This window comes from Triturus cristatus, chromosome 4_2 (genome assembly GCF_964204655.1).
Source record: "Triturus cristatus chromosome 4_2, aTriCri1.1, whole genome shotgun sequence".
NCBI lineage: Eukaryota > Metazoa > Chordata > Amphibia > Caudata > Salamandridae > Triturus > Triturus cristatus.
Window position 1 is genome coordinate 761,997,938 of NC_140586.1, and position 14,370 is coordinate 762,012,307.

The 14,370-nt window shown below is 44.7% G+C and overlaps 1 protein-coding gene across 2 annotated transcripts in view; it reads left to right on the forward strand.

Annotated features, from left to right (window-relative positions):
- The first annotated feature begins 3,693 nt into the window (after positions 1–3,693).
- Positions 3,694–14,370, forward strand: part of LOC146835003 (spermatogenesis-associated protein 6-like) — a 352,234-nt gene continuing 341,557 nt past the window's right edge. Inside the window, exon 1 of one of the 2 annotated variants that reach the window (XM_085602664.1) lies at positions 3,694–3,797. The gene's annotated coding sequence lies outside the window, so the exon portion shown is untranslated. Of the gene's footprint in view, positions 3,798–3,910; positions 4,010–14,370 lie in introns of those variants that run through there. The other variant, XM_085602665.1, reaches the window with a different exon arrangement.

A 14,370-nucleotide genomic window follows, 5' to 3' on the forward strand; every position in this document is an offset into this window, starting at 1 on the left:
TCTCCCGCCGCACTGAAGGCTGCGATGGCGGCGACCTGCCACGATCCGCGGCGCTGGGGAGGCTGTCAAAGCAAGTAATGCGCGGCAGAGGCATGGGTGGGACCCGCCTCGTCGCCAATGTGGTGTCCAGACGAGGCTGGACATGCGCTGCGCTGAGGCTAGGCCTCTGGCGTGATTACGCAGCACAAAATGAAAAACACACACACACAGTGGTTTTCGTGTGAGCCAAAGACCCCGAGCGTTCTTGCACTCATTAATTTAAACCTTCGGGCGAGCCCGCCCTCCGTGTGCGTGCCTGTTTGAAATACAATGTATAGTGTGGGCCGGGTGGCACCGTCACTACATCCCTCCAATCTTTTAGATGTTAAGATCTTTTAATGTTGCATCTTCAGTGCTTGTACACACAGCACGCAAAGTCTCTTAGTATTTGGCTGGGGGCAGGATTCGGCCGAAGACCATACCTCTGGCTTCGGGAGTTGTTTTCCACTCCTGTAGCTCCAGCTTCCCTTCCGATGACGGGGGGCTTGCACTCGGGCTTATCTGCTCTTCACCAGCAGGTGATTCTCCTTCTGGACGTTGTGGCGTCTTTGATGGTACTGTAGCTTTGCTATGCAATAATTACTCAGAGGCAAAAGTATGTGTCTTGGCTCCGGTTGTACCCTTCGTCCCGCCTGGCCTGCACCGTTATTTATTACTCAGGTCACGTAGTACAAAGGACTTAGCACCTTGCGGGGAAACCAGTTTGCTAACATGCAGAACACACCTATAAAACGGGTCACTTTTAAACAATGTATCGGTCAAGTTCACGTCACTGGGCCGGCACTATGTGCTTCAATGGGAAAAATAAAGTCCCCCGATTTATTTTTCAAAAACTCCCTCTTTGTAGTGTTGAAATGTTAGCATGTATGCAGGTGGCTTGGTGGGCAAGCTTTCTGGATTCTCCTGCTTTGTTCCAGTTGTGAGATAACAGCACCTCACACCTCAATTGTAGTGACTGGGACGAGGTGGTAATTGATTACCTCTATCTTAGGCGCGACCCAAAAAATGGAAAATGTATAAATAAGTCTCTGTTTAGTTTGCACATTTATTATTAGCACATTTCATTATCTGTATTTACAAGACGCTGACTCAAGGCTGTTGGTGAATAAAATCACAGCTGAGGCCACAGTAAAATAAGTGAAAGTCTACAGTGTTTTAGTGATGGTGTTGTGCAGCACAAACATCACAACGTTGTAAATATGTATTCTATACCTGTATTAACCTAATTTTGCCACCTTTTATCTTATTTTTTACTTTTTAGGACTCGCCTAGCGGTGCAGCACATGCGCTGCTCGCTTTGAGAGGCATGGCGTATATACTATAGGTGCGGGAAGCCCCTCCCACTCCCCCACCCACTTTCTTATTGGCTTAGGTATTGCCTTGCGGTGCAGCGCATGCGCTGCTCGCTTTGCGATGCATGCAGTATACACTATAGGTGAGGGAAGCCCTGCCCACTCCCCCTCCCACTTTTTCATTGGCTTGTGGCTTTTTCCTTTCTAAATGCTGCCTTCTGATTGGTTTAGAGGCTGTTAAACCCGGCTTATGATGGCCATGTCTCCTTCCACGGCTATTGACCCCTTTACTGCGTGTTTCCTGAGCACTACTTTGCAGTCGATCATCATTTGGGCTTCTTTTTGGTAGGATGGTAGGTAGTTTTGGGCTTTGTTTTAAGGAGGATTGGGCATGTTCCTCTTGTGAAAGCTGCTGCTACAGCGCGCTCTGTGTACAGGCAGCATGCTTAAAAGGCATACACACTGGGCACCTGGTGATTTGTAACTTTTAATTACTCCTCACGGTGCCCGCTTTCACTTTTAAATATTCAGCGTCAGGGCAGCCTTAACTTTAGAATACTAAGTCTGAGCCTGCCTTCGCTTCTACATCCAAGCACAACGGCCTCCTTCACTTATCCCACATTCACTTTTATTTCTAAGCGTCACAGCCGCATTCACTTTTAATTATTAAGCGCGATGCACTCCTTCACTTTTAATTTGTTAAAGCTTCCGAGGCATTCTGCGTTTTAACTCACATTCCATTCAAAATATGGCCGTGAGCTTTGCTGCTTCTAAATCACGCCCCCATTTGCAGCTCCCCGTCTGTATGTGCTCCCCCCTTGTTTGTGCGCATGCTTAATATTACAAGCATACGCACAAGGTTTGGTCGTCCCGAGCCTCAGGGTGCAAACAAGTAAGACACTCCTCCCACAGAAGAGCAGCTTTAGTGCTTTGAAGTGCTTCTCGAGCTTTTTTGTGTTCATTTTTCAGTGCTTCACGCGATGACCCTTTCCAACCTGACAATAACCCTAGCTCTAGGACTGTCCCTTGGACAGCTGTGCATCCTCCGCCCTAGGCTAGGTTTCCAATGAGGCCCTGGGGCGCCATTAATTTTTCCCGACCCGCAGGCAGCACACGAACCCGGAGTCTGCACTGTGCGAGGGAGGCATGCATTGCTTCTCAGCATATCGGCTTATGCGATCTCGAGGGAGGTGATTAAACGCATGGCAGAGGTCCGTTATCACACCCCTGCCTCCAGCGCTCTTCACAGGAGGAGTTCAGTCCCGAAGCATTCGGGGACTTGCGTGCTTCAGTCATTCCACTTGCTTGTTGTTTTGCTGCAGGTTGGTGGGCAACGCATTCTGTCCTTGCCATGACAACAGCTATTGTGTTTCCATTAGCGATCTGTTGGTGGTGTTGTGATCTGGCCATAGCAGTTTGGGCGTGGAGATATGAGGCAGCGAGGTTTGAGAGATTTACAACCAGTGTTTGAAGTGGTGAGAACAAGTGTGTCTTCACCGAGTCCACTTCCTAAAGAGAAGTGTATGTAGAGTGTTTGTGTCAGTAAGTATAGCAACTCATCTGTGATTGGGAAGCACTGGCACTGAGGCTGAGAAGTGCCACATAGCGTGCCATTGGATACATAGAGGCACCACCGAGGAATGCTTCTGTACACTTGCACATACATCACTGCTGACAAGTGACAGTACTGTGCTATTCTTAGTAAGGCAGAACTGCACAGAAGAGGTGCAAGAATTGTGCAATTATATGTATAACCGCACTATTGAGAAGGCCATGTACTGTCTGCAATATAGGTAGAGCAGCACCACTGAGAAGTACAGGTACTGTGCCATTATAATATTGCAGCTATATTAAGACGTGTCTAATGTGTGACATTAGCCATTAGCATCTTTGGTTAAAAGTCATAGGTACGGGAGCTCAGCTGGGGGATGGCAGTACTGTGATATAATTACAGCAGCACTGCTGTGAAGTTATGGTACTATGCATTATAAATATAGCAGGATCACGATCTAGGGGTTTGCCCACGTTATCCCACCACAAGCTGGGCAGAAAACACAATCAATCAAAACACGTGTAAGTGTAGGAAAAAATACACTGGAAAAATTAGGGAGAGAAAATATTAATTAATCTCTCTCCTGCCATGGCATTATACCCACCAAAATATCTTTACTTTTTTAAATCAAAAATGCATTAAATAAAGAAATAAATAAACATCAGGTACAACGGATAGCCTGGCAGAGGAACTCGAACAGCACTGCCCACGACGTATTTCTATAGCAGGATTATCTCGGCTCGGCGTGCAGCTGCTTCTGCCTGAATCAGAGAAAGGGCTGAGGCTTGCTCTCCCTGATTGGGCGGACCTCCGGAAGAGCCGTTCGAGCTACCCAATAGGGCACTGCTCCGAAGACAGCTGAAAAGCAAGGGGAAACGGAATTTCGCTGAGACCCCAAATATTTTACAACACAGGTAAGTTACCGGGACAGTGCAATCGATTACGTACTTTTATTTAAAAAAAAAAAAAAATTCTGTAAAAGAAAAGAATAGTCTGGTGCTCGTCCGTCCACTTCATGTAGTCTCATCTTATTTCATGGGTACGATAGTCTTTTTACTGTGTTCATGTAACCTAGGACTCGCACACAGTTTGGAGAGGAGATGAGGGAGTGCTGTTTCACATACAGGCAAGTAAAATAACTTATTTACCATTACTACTACTCCCCCGCGAAGTTTTAGACAACACAACTCCCCGTTGCGCTTATAAAAAGTAAAAGCGGAAAGGGGCATATTACTGTTGTATATTATCCTTTTCTTCAGTACTATTCTTACCCTGCTGTTGTATCCCTTTCTTTCATCCGCACAATTAAGAGGGGCGTTGAAAGGCAGGAATGGAAAGTTTTGACTTGAAAAAGAAGAGGCTTCTGCAGTAAGGGTGAATGCCACCAGACGTCCAGGATTTGCTCAGAGTGTTTTTTCTGTATTTTCGAGGATTAGTAGTGGTTATGCAGATAGAAATCCAATAGTCTGGCCAGTGGTCGAAGTGGGGAAAAAAACAGTAGGGGAACTGTGGGCGTGGCATCAGGGGGCGGGAATATTCCGAGGATTGGGTCAGTGGGCGGAGTCAGAGGTGTAGCTAAAAAAAAGAGCAAAACATCCCAATTTTTAGTATGTTTGGCATTTCACTGACGAGTTACAGCTTATGATGTTATTTAATGCAACCAATAGATACACGTTTATTTGAGGTTTAATAGATGAGTTATTGACATTAAAATACATTTACAATGTGGGATACGTATTCAATCACAGAATGTCCCAAATACGCATATAGATGGAATCATAAGCCATTTCTTTCCGAGTCATGCAGTTTCTTTCATTAGCACTTCTCCTTCCTTTTTCTAACCATTTCTGAACATAACATTTGGCTTTAGATTCGATGACAGGAAGCCCCACGTGTTGGGGAGCACTGTTGATGACATCATTCTGTGCCCCACGGTCAATGCAAAATTGTATTCATGTGTTTTTACATGCTTCACGTAACATGTCATTAAGCCAGCATTAGATGCCTCTTAGTTTCCAGTTATTGTATCTAGACCTACCACTCTAAAACAACCCAGACCTGTTGGTTTTGCAGATGCTTTTAGCAGTATCAGTTGAATGAGATACAACTAATTTATGAGTAGTTTGTGTAATTACCACTCAAGTTAGATAGCTATCCGAATTGCAAATGCATCAATTCTGAATTATGAGACTCAAACATTGGTAGAGTCAAAAATAGGTAGTGGCCCTCAGATTATTTCAATCAGTTATTTTCTCCCCTACAGGCTACTATCCTCTGCAATCACTATTAGGCACCTTCCTCCTTTGTCTCTCCATGAGCACTGTAGGTGTATAGGAATACCACCCACCAGAGACTGCATGAGAGAAGTTCAAACATGAATGGCAAAATATCCTAGTTTGCAAATGTTTTCCACATAATTATAACTCTGCCGTGTTTGCCACATAAAGCACCATCTGCTTCATAAGCTGATGGTTTTACCTAAAAATGTGTTTGCATCTCAAATGGATCAAAACAACGTGACTTGTGTTGCTGTGAAGTGCCGGGCCCTTTACAAAGGTTGACTGGTCACGTTCTCAGGGCTGCTATTAATGAGGCGAAAGCTTTACAGAGACTGTTAGTATGTGTAAAAATTTCAAAATAACAAAGTATCAGAAAATGTACCACATTAAGCTGCAGTCTTTCTTTGCTGCATAATTTAGTCAACACTGCAACATAATGTTGCCCTCCATTGCTGCGTAATTGCAGCGGCCCAAAAGCAGGCAGCACATGTTAAAAGTGCTTGCTGCTTGAAGCAAAGAGACACCGTGAAGTTTGAGAACTTAGGGACATATCTACGGGAATGGTGGTGCAACGCATCAAGTTACTTTGCTGTGCTGCCCTGGGTCACAGGGAAAGGGCAGAAATGCACCGTCTTTATCCAAGACGGTGCATTCCTGCCCTTTCCAAGTGTGCTGGTGCCGTTTTGTCAGCCTAGCGCCAACGCAGGCACCCTTGCACCAGGGTGCAAGGGTGCCTCCATTGCATGCAGCGTTGTTTTTGTGCACAAAAGCAAACCTGAGAGGCTTTTTCCTCTTTGTATGAGTGCTCCACATATAGAAAGAGGAAAACAGGGAGAAATAAAGATGTTTCTCCTTGTTGTGCCTCCCTTGGGGAGGCGTCGGATTTTGAATCAGTCCCAGGTTTACAAGTCCTTGTAAATCTGGGAATGCATAAAAAACGTGAGAGTTGAGTGGGAACACCCACTGCAACGCCTCCCTTGTGCAGAGTAAGTCAAAGCAGCAATTTGCGCTGTGTTGATTTACTCCATATTTATGAAACCATTCAAAGCCATGCAAAGTGGCTTTGCGTGGCTTCATAAATATGATTTGCAGATTTGTGACGCGCATTTACCACGTTCCATGGTGCAAGCATGACGCAAGTGAAGTACTGGAAATTTTAAGCCCAGCGGTGCAGGGGAACACACACTATGACTTCGGGTTCTTCCTGTTTCAGACCTACAGAAACACAGAGTCTTCTGGGTGAAGTCAAAGATCAGTTCAGGGGAGGGGAATTCATATCGCCCGACGCCCGAGACATGTTGATTTCTGTCAGGGGCAAGAAGATTTAATGTCTATTTTGTCCGATGGACAACTAGACATTAAATCAAAGTAAATGGAGACCTCCCTACTTGGCCCCGCCCCTACAGCTATCGGCTCGGTGAGTGGCCGGTAGTGTTCTCTCAGATGCACTTCTCTTCGCTACTGGTAGTAGCTTCTGCACGCATGCATAGCTCTTGTGCGCACAAGAACAATTGTCTGCCTATGAGAGCTCTACAAGTCTCTCTCGCTCCATTTACTAATGCCATAGTATTCGTGATGGCACGGGATGCCGAATACAGAACTTGCAATTTATTTTCCTTGCAGGCTAGGATTTTAAAAACACGTTTTTGTGTTTTACTAGCAGCTAATGCCTGTGTGGCTAGTGCTGATAACTGGACACTTTTGCTCCGCAAGCCTATGAAGTAGGAGATAGAGGCAGCAGAAAGAGAATGAAACTGGGATGAGCAAGGAGCGAGGTCTTAGAGAGCGGCCGTAGACTCTGCCAGTATATGTTTTTTTCTCACTAACTGCCACAATAATACACGAAGGAACTCAATTGTAACGTTATTTTTTCTTGCCTTTTAGGTTATAATAAGACGCAATATAAAATCTGCTGAGGCACGGCTGTAACTCCTTTCCTCCGTCTGTTTTGTTGTCCGTTTTCACTTTCTCCTGTGGTGCGTCTGTTCAAAGAAATCGAAAGTGTGGTGGAGATTGCTCATGCAGGATAGTGAGTTTGCATTTACAAGCCTTATTTGCTGGTGCGCAAGGAAGCATTCCTGCATGTGTAACACTGGAAAGGACTGTCTCATCTGGCGTGCGGGGTCCCATTTGGCTCAGATTTTCTCCGGATCTGACCATGGCAGCTTTGCAGGGGTTGGAGCAGTCGGCTGTAATTGTGCTAAAGAGAGCAGAGGAGTTGGCTGGTGCATCAAGTTCCAAGAGACCCCGATTTGCTGCTCGGAGGGCAAAGACCTTGTTATTCAGGTTCTGATAGGTGAGCTTTTGTTTGGGAGAGGTGCTGACAAGTTGTCAGTGTGCTTAGGCATTTCAGGGTATTTTTTATTTAGTGTGGTCTTAGTTTATGTGTAAAAAGGAAGACTTATGCTTTTGGCTCTTTTAGCTTTGGCTCGTTTAGCTACACACTTAGCCCAGCATTTTGAAGGCCTTTTGTGTGATGTGATACTCATAGCTGCCGATTTTTCATTGCTTATGGGTGACATTTCCGTGGTTACAGTGTACTTAAAACGAGTGACATTCTGCTGCCAAATGTTGGACACCTCAAGTGACATTTTATTGTGAGTAAATGAATAACAAAGACATGTAAAGAAATGCATATCAGAAATTAACCCTTTTGAGAAACGAGAACTGCAGCGAAACACCTGAAATGGACGACCTAGCCTACTGGGCATGTTTTGAAAAGAAAACAAGTAAAGAATGTGAGGCTGTCTGTCTGAGGAACCAATGCATAATATTAGGAATGAATATAATCTACAATTAACCAATGTAGGAATAGGTTCAATTTAATTCTCAAAAATACTTTGCCATCTGTGGTCATTTTGAAAGTCTGGCCATTGAGTCTGACCTGCCCTCATGGACCTATGCTGGACATCATTGCCACCTAATCCTAAACTTCCTACAAATTATTTCCCTTCTGCAACATACATTTGTATTTTTTATACATCTGTAGAATGTCCTACCTTAGAAGAGAAAATGAGTGGCTTCTTCCAGCCTTTTTTTGGAAATCCGTGGATATCTTTGCGGGCAGTATCTCTGCTCCAGTCAGTGCCAAATTAGGGCACATGTTATGCAAACCGTTCCTGTTAGGTACAGTTTGTTTATAGAGAGCGCTTGGGTCTATCTATAGTGGGTGTGTTTATGTCTGCACGGGGGCAAGTTTCTAGGGGTGTGGTCCTGCATGTGTTTGTGTGTTTGTCCATTAAGTGATGTATGAGTCTATGCATCTATAGCGTAGCTTTGTGTCTGTGCCATGGCATTTGAGTGTGCAGTGAGTCTGTTTTTTCGTCCCGGGAGGGTGTGTCATTTTATTTGGGTTGTGTGTATGTGCAGTGAGTATGTCAGTTTGGCAAGATGAAAGGAAAGAACCAATTAGGCTGGAAGCAGGCCAGACATCTCGTGACAGACAACACCTCCTCAACTGCACAGAATTTCTCATCTATTTCTTTTTTACTGCAACCCTGAGGTACTCTACCTAAATTTTGCCTTCAGAATATCGTGCTACCAGAATAATATATACAAAATATTGAGGGCCAAAATTTTGAGAAGGTAATTGTTAAGTAAAAATTTACTATTCTTAACTCCAGATTCTATATTTTGGTTCTCAATATTTTGGCAGCATGTACTTCCACATACACCCAACATGGATCGATATGCAAATAAGCTGCAGCTTGTTTTTGGACCAGTATATCCAAACTACCATACCTAAAGTCAGCTATTCAAGATCCTTCCAAGATAATACAGAGGCAGCTTTTCACAATTTCAAACAATGTCTTAGAGCAGTCGCAACTCGAATGGATGCAAATTGTTTAAACAAAATTCTGACAAAACAAAAGATTTGGTTTTTACCAAAATGGCTCCTGCCACCTTTTGTCTGTTGGCCTGCCAAACCTGTCCTAATCATACCACAAACCTGCTAGAAATGTGTGCATCATATTTGACTCAACCCTCTCTTTTACGTCACAAATTAAACATATTTTGCCTGTCTGAAAATTATAAAGACGTTTCTTGGTCTGGTTCCTGAAGAGACTGGGAAAACAATGTATTCTTTAATTATGTCCCACGTTTACTTTAACAGTCTCTACCTTGGTCTTCCTGCATATTTGACTTAAGCTAATTCAAAGTGCAGCGGCATGACTAATCAGGAGAGTGTTGAGGCACCATTTAACGATGGCTTCCAGCGCTTATCATGGTGAGGCCCCACATATCTGCTGAATAGACAGTCCCTGTATACTCAAAAGTGGGTGCGTATATCCAACAATAGTCATCTTCAGAGGCCTACAAAAATTCTCAAGTCTCGCTGTGGCGGCAACCGCTTTACTGTACACAAGGCAAAATTAATTTTTCAGTTAATGTTAATTGACTCGTCAGCCTAAAAAAGGCAACTTAAAACTTGCTGTTTGACTCCGTTTAGTTTCGAGTTACTTTGGCATGCCTTTACGGTCTGCTAGAGTGCTGGGTTGCTGCCTTCGAAACAGCTGTGCGCTTTAACAAGTGTCATTTGATTGATTTATTGAAGATCATTTATTGTTATGTTTCAGCACTTCAGGAGAATATCGCTTTTCTCAGCAATAAAGTCAAGTTTGCCAACAACATTTTTGAAAATCACTGATTAACCACTGGTCAGTTTTATGAAAAAAATCCACTAATGGCTGTGTGTCATCCCACGTAATTGATTTGTGAATAGGTGGGACAAGTTGATTGCCTTACAGGACATGTAGGTTTATGTTGCATTTTGTCCCATGGACAAGTAGATTATTTTAAAATTTCCACACCCCTGTCAGTTTATTGGCTGCAGACCAATTACAGGTATCCTAGAAGTACAACAGCGTGTATGTTCTCAGGAGACTGCTAAAAGTTACAGAAACTAGCTTCTCCTTAAATACAAAATATCATGCTTCAGGCACACATTCCTTGTTTTATGGCATGGTCATTCATAGGTATACATTACAAACGAAAAGGCAGAGTCATGATGACCATCCCACATTCCAGTTAAGCCAGCCCACAATTATTTACCCAGCAAGGCTCAGATCCCACATCAGATATCGATAGGCCCCAATAAACATGAGCATCTCCTGTTTGGAAAACAAGCCATAAAGCAGGAAGAGTCAGGTGTGAAAGAGATTAGCTGGAGGCTCGTGTAGGATGAAAAGGCTTTATGGTGTGTCAAGCCCTGATGCTAATCACAGGTGGCCAGAGGACGGGGAGCTCGTGAGACCGGACTGACCTGGGGCAGCGGAGCCAAGCTGCCCAGGTCACAGAGAAGTCAAAGGAAGGCACATGTGCTCTAAAAGGCCCGTATTTGCTTCATGATATGTAGCCTATGTGAGGGCAACCATAAGATGGCCACCGCTCCAAGATGGAACCCACGTAGTGATGTATAATAACGTATACACAGTGCATTCATAGCTAGAACGTTACACAAAGCACTTGTACATACCGCATTGACCATTCGCGGTTCGCTAATACCGAGATAGACAGGGGTAGGGCCCTGCCTCCTACGTGGTACCAAATTCTAAAGTACGACAGACCCTCCTTTTGCCCTTACATAGGCAATAACTATACTTATTTCAATCCGAGTGTAGGTCAATATTCACGAAGTCATGGAGATGTTGCTGTAGCATCATCCTATTACTTAACTCGTCCCTCGATACAGGTTTCCTTACACATAATGTAGCACAGAGGCCACATATCGCAGGAGCACACTGTATGCACAGACAGAACAGGAAAAGGATGGCTAAGATCATTCCAATGACCATCAGAACTTTCCAACCCCAGGCAGATATCAGTTCCCAGAACCACCCCACCAGTGACCAATCTCCTTTATCCACGTGTATGGATTCAGATATTTTATGCAGTTTGGAGATGGCTTGATAAACTGTTGGAGCGTTGTCTGGTATGAAAATGCAACAACTAGATTGGATAACCTTACATACCCCACCGCGGTCTGCAAGTATAACGTCTAGAACCATGCTGTTCTGCAAAGTCATGAGGCGATCCGCTTGGGGCTCAGCTGTCAAATTACCAAGGGCACCAGCCGTAACATTAACGGTGGATTCAACCACACGAGTCAGTTGTCTCAGGTTTCTACTATTGACCATAGGTCCCCAAAACGGCAGGAAACCCAAAAAGAAGTCTCCCGCTTCCTGACCGGCAGTATCCTCCTTACTAATCACGCCTCTAACAACTCTGGTCTTGTGATAGTCAGAGGCAGCAGTAAATGTTGGCGGTAGCAGATTTGCAATATAGCATGTGCCCGAAAAATCAGGGGGCAACCATGTATATGCTCGGTCATTGCAGATAAAATATGTACCCTTGGCAGCCAAAAACGCAGGGGAAAACTGTGACGGAAAGGTGTACGTTTCAGTACAGTCACATCTCCCCAGCTGAGCTCTTGGATTCTGACCATTACCTTGTAAACAGAACCGACCTATGTGGGGTACGACCCAGATTGGGGATGACATTTTTCGCTGTCTTTCTCCCAGACTAATACTATACCCCGTCGCGTTCCACCCTACATAAGCTCTCAATTCCTCCTTAGGAATAGATGAGTATGCGTCGATATCTCTGCTCATATCGGCAACTCCTTTCATTAAAGCTTTATTATTTGTGCTAGGTCTGATGGAACGCGGTTTTTGCGGGGAGTACGCATCTAGAGCAAAGAGAAACATGGTCTGGAATGCCCACGACGATCCATTGTAACTAAACGGCAGCACTAGATAAGGAATACCCTTATTAATGGTATGTGGCATTAAACCACACACCCAGCAATTGGTTGTATTCATGACTAGTTGGTGCTGGTGCAGGAGCTGAATAAACGAGTTGTTTACAAACTCTGATCGTCTAGCTTGTTCGTGTTCAGGCAGAGGGTGAAAAGAGTGTGAGGAGACAGTAGGAGGAGGTATAGGCTGTACAGTGGGTGCAATGGGCTCTTGAGAGGAGAAGAATACAAATCCTACAGTAAACACTACCATACCACATAATATAAACAGACATAATAATACAAAACGTTTGCTCCTCATTATTTTACACATTCTTGCTTTAAAGTTCATTTCCTCAGCGAGTCTCTCCATCTTGAAAAACTCCATCCTCTAATCGTGCCGCTCGCGGCGGGTGAGTATCTTCTGCTAAGGAGTACGCCTGTCAGTCCAGGGAACGCCCTAGACCAACCAGAACCGTTGACCTAACGTCTTCGGCCTATACCCCAAAGTCTTGGCACCGCGACCCTGCGGCTGAACCCGGATGGTGGTTCGAAAAACAAAAATCAAGAAAGTCCTTCAGATGGGAGAGCTATGGTATCAAAAAATAAAAGGGTAAGAAAAAAGAATATTTATTTGTCCATAGGCCTTGGTCTTAGATTATAATGAAAACGGCCAGGTACTGTCTGATCTTGAAACAAGAGTTCAGGCTCTGTGGTGTCCAATCGAATTGACGGTGGCACAGCTTCTTGCAAAATATCGTCACTCTGTTGTGCTGAAGTTGTGCCTTTTATGCGTGCATCACTGAACGGCACAAAACGAGGTACAGTGTCTGTTTCAGAGTCAGCGATACCCTCCTGGACCCACTGGTCATACGGCAGAGGCTAAGGTATCCTTTTGACGTGGGCGCCGTGGATCCGGTTCTTCTTCCCCTTTACTCGAACAGCTGATCTTGTAGACAGAAGTACGAGATGAGGGCCGATCCAACGAGGCTCATCGTTGCTTTTGCGCTGGAAATTTTTCACCAAAACCCACGTGCCAGGGTCGACAGGGTGTCCTGGAGCTTCAGAGGCCTGGGGAAGAGTATCGTGCACCTGTCGGTGTAAAACACGCAATTTAGCCGTCAATTCATACAAGTAATCAAGCAGTACTGGATGTTCGATTTCGCTGAATTTCGTCGGGCTTGGCACACCCCATACATTGGCCGGGCAGCCAAAAACCACCTCGTATGGGCTAAGTCCCACTCGTGAGTGTACGGTCATTCTGGTGGACAGGAGTGCTAGAGGCAGAGCGTCAGGCCATTTAAGACCGGAGCTCGCCTGGATTTTGGCCAGCTTGAGATTTAGAGCGCCATTGTAGCGCTCTACTAATCCAGCTGATTGGGGGTGATTTGCAGCGTGGAACTTCTGCTTGATCCCTAATCCCTCACACACATTCTTCATCACTTGACCCACAAATTCACTCCCATTATCACTCCACACCATTCTTGGCATTCCAAACCTAGGGAAAAATTCCTTCACAAGGGCTTTGGCTGTGGATAGAGCAGTGTTGTCTTTTAGGGGATAGGCCTCTATCCATTTTGAAAAAGCGCAGACAACCACCAATACATATTTCAGGTTGTTGCACCTTTCCATGTGGATAAAATCTAGCTGCAAAACTTCAAATGGATGTGATGGAGGCGCAAAATGACCAGCTGGAGTTGGGGTTCCCCTACCAGGGTTGTACTTCAAGCATACCATACAATTCTTGACCACATTCTCTGCACACTTGGGAATTCCAGCATTCTGCCATACTGGAGCAAACAACTTACAGATTCCTTTCATACTGATATGTGCCATTCCATGTGCCATAGTAACCACTGGAAGCACATATGCATCAGGTAACAACCATCGCCTATGTTCTGACAAATCGACCCAACAACCATTCTCATCCAACTTACCCGTACTTTCTCTCCACTTGCTCAACTCTTTCTCTGTGGCTTCAGCTTGAAGAGACTTTACACTCTCTATTGTGTTTTCACACATTCCAACATCACTAACCCATCTTGCAGGGCCTGCAACATACATTCGAGTCTTCACATCTTTTGCTGTTTCTTTCGCGACTTCATCAGCAAACGCATTACCACGACCAACATCATCAGTGATTTTCTTGTGCGCACTGCATTTCATAATCGCAGCTTGCAACGGTAGGGTCAGTGACTCAAGAAGATCATTCACCAACTTGCCATTCTGAATCTTAGCTCCATGCGAAGTCAGGAACCCACGTTCTTTCCACAATCACCCAAAACTGTGCGCCACGCCAAAGGCGTTCTGGCTATCCGTATATATGTTCACTTTCATTCCTTCAGACAACACGCATGCTCTCGTAAGGGAACATCAATTCAGCTGCTTGAGCCAAATTTTGTGGCACACGTGCAGTTTCCACAATCGTGTGCAAAGTCGTGATAGCATATGCAGCAGTCGTATCACCATTTG